The 3,074-nt window shown below is 40.3% G+C and overlaps 1 pseudogene; it reads left to right on the top strand.

Moving 5' to 3' along the window:
• Window positions 1-470: 470 nt before the first annotated feature.
• LOC103552747 (calmodulin-1-like) lies at window positions 471-1,927 on the top strand (annotated as a pseudogene).
• Window positions 1,928-3,074: the final 1,147 nt, after the last annotated feature.

The following is a 3,074-nucleotide window of genomic DNA, read 5'->3' on the forward strand; positions in this document are numbered from 1 at the left end:
TGGGAAGAGGAGAGGCCTTGTTTTAACTCAGATGGTTAAAAACTCTGTCGAGGCTCCCCGATCCTGGGAATTAAACAGTGACACCCACTGTCTCCACTTATGGTCAATGGCATATTGCAGGTCCCAGCCAGGGCAATAAGACATGAAAAAAAAATGTAGGGATTGAAAAGGAAGTAATCAAGCTATCATTAGTGGCAAATGGCATAACAGCTTATGCAGAAAATCCAAAAAATGTACAGATAAACTATTTGAATTAATAAATGAATGTTGGACTCAGGGTCAATATAAAATTATTTGTATTTTATGTATTTGCAACAAATTTTTCAACTGAAATCTTTTTAACAGTTACAATTTAAAAAGTATCAAAAACAGGGCAGTGGTGTTGGGAACCTCGCGGACGCGGCGCCGTTACTCGCAGTCGGGCGGCGGTGCAGGCGGCGGCGGCAGGGGCACAGCGCTCAGCGCACACCGCCCCTTAGCAGCAGCAGGAGCAGCGGAGGCACCCCCGCCGTCACAGCCCCTGCGCTGGTGCAGCCACCCTTGATCTCTGTGCTCTTCCTCCCTTCGCTCGCACATGGCTGATCAGCTGACAGAAGAACAGATCGCTGAATTCAAGGAAGCTTTCTCCCTATTTGACAATGATGGCGATGGCACCGTCACAACGAAGTAACTTGGAACTGTCATGAGGTCACTGGGTCAGAACCCAACAGAAGCCGAGCTGCAGGACATGATCAACGAAATGGACGCTGACGGTAATGGCACCATTGACTTCGCAGAACTTTTGACTATGATGGCTAGAAAAATGAAAGATACAGACAGCGAAGAAGAAATCCGTGAGGCATTCCGAGTCTTTGACAAGGATGGCAACGGTTACATCAGTGCGGCAGAACTACGTCACGTCATGACAAACTTAGGAGAAAAACTAACAGATGAAGAAGTAGATGAAATGATCAGAGAAGCGGAGATATTGACGGAGACGGACAAGTCAACTATGAAGAATTCGTACAGATGATGACTGCAAAATGAAGACCTACTTTCAACTCCTTTTCCCCCCTTTAGAAGAATCAAATTGCATCTTTTACTTACCTCTTGCAAAAAAGAAAAAAAGTTCATTTACTCATTCTGTTTCTATATAGCAAAACTGAATGTCAGAAGTACCTTCTGTCCACACACACAAAAAATCTGCATGTATTGGTTGGTGGTCCTGTCCCCTAAAGATCAAGGTACACATCCGTTTTATGACATAAATACTTGTACTACCTTAACTATAAGGAAGCACTTGGTGGACTCCTTGCAGTTCCATTTGCTAATGAGTAATACACTGTTTGGGCTGGCCAGTTTTTCATGCATGCAGCTTGACAATTGAGCACAGTCAGGCATTTGTGTTAAAAACGAAAAACGAAAAAACAAATTCAAAACCTATTCAAATGGGTTCTAGTTCAGTTTGTTAGTATAAATCGTCATAGCTGGCTTACTGAAAACAAACGCATTTAAAATTGGTTTACCTCAGGATGCTGTGCAGAAAAGCGAGTGAAGGCTAAACTGTCTAGATACAGCCCCACTAGCAGGATGGTCCTCTTGTACTTCCATGTGCCCCGACCCATGGTGACAATGACACCCTGGTGGCAGGCCTGTGTGTGCTGGTTTAGCATTGTCTGCGTTGTACTAGAGCAAAGCGGGTGTCAGGCTGTCACCGTTCACACAAATTTTTAAAAAGAAACTTTTCCAGGGGAGCATCTTTGGACTCTCTGTTTTTAAAACCTTCTGAACCATGACTTGGAGCCAGCAGAGTAGGCTGTGGCTGTGGACTTCAGCACAACCATCAACATTGCTGTTCAAGAGATTACAATTTACGTCCATTCCAAGTTGTAAATGCTAGTCTTTTTTTTTTTTTCCCAATAAAAAGACCATTAACTTAAAAAAAAAAGCATCAAAAACATAAAATACCTATGAATAAATCTTACAATATTGTGCAATTCCGCTATACTATCAACAATAAAACATTACTGAGGCAAATTAAGAGACCTAAACAAATGCAGGGATATTCACCATGTTAATGTACTGAAATACCATAATGATGTAAATTCTCCCTAAACTGATCTATAGATTTAACATAATCATAACAAAAATTCCAACAGAGGTTGGGTTTGTGTGTCTGTGTGTAAATTGGCAAAGCAATTCTAAAATTTATATGGTTATGCAAAAGGAAAGGAAAGGCATTCTTGAAGAAGAACAAAGCTGGAGCCCTGACACTAATGTATATTGAGGATTATTATAAAATAACAGTAATTAAGACACCGTGTACTGACACAAGGCTAAACAAATGGACAAATAGATCAGAGTAGAGTCTAGAAATAGATCACACATGTGGTCACTTGATTTATAACAAAAGTGACAATGCAGTGCAGTGAGGAAAAGATAATCCTTTCAGTAAATGGTGTTGGCTTAATTGAGTATCTAAATGGGAAAAATTAATTTCACCCTACCCTACACCATACGCAAAAATCAATTCCAGATGGATTGTAGATGCAAATGTGAAAGGTAAAACTACAAAGCGCCTAGAAGAAAACCGGAAAATATCTGTGTAGGCTTGGCACAGGGAACAGTTTATCAGGTAGAAAACGAAAAGCACAAATCATAAAGGAGAAAAATGATCAATTGGAGTTCATAAAAATAAAGAACTCCTGTTCATCAAAAATACTGTTAAAAAAAAGAAAATGCAAACTACAGAGTAGGAGAACATATTTGCAATATGTTTTTATGCCTGTTCTATATTCAAGATATAGAAAAGACCTCTACAAATCAATTAAAAAAAGAGACGGACAACTGTTTACCCAAAAAATGAATAGAAGACTTGAATAGTGTTTTACGAGGATGTCCAAATGGCCCCTAACCATTTGGAAAGGAGCGCCGCCTCAGTGGACATCAGGGAACTGCAGCTCAAAATCACAATGAGCTTCCACTAGACACCACCAAAGTGACTAAAATCAAGTCTGGAGGAATTAAGTATTTAAGTGGAGCCTCCAGACTCTCAAACACTGCAGATGGGAGTGTACGTTTATACAACCACTTGT

Source organism: Equus przewalskii, chromosome 5 (assembly GCF_037783145.1).
Source record: "Equus przewalskii isolate Varuska chromosome 5, EquPr2, whole genome shotgun sequence".
In the NCBI taxonomy this organism is placed as follows: domain Eukaryota; kingdom Metazoa; phylum Chordata; class Mammalia; order Perissodactyla; family Equidae; genus Equus; species Equus przewalskii.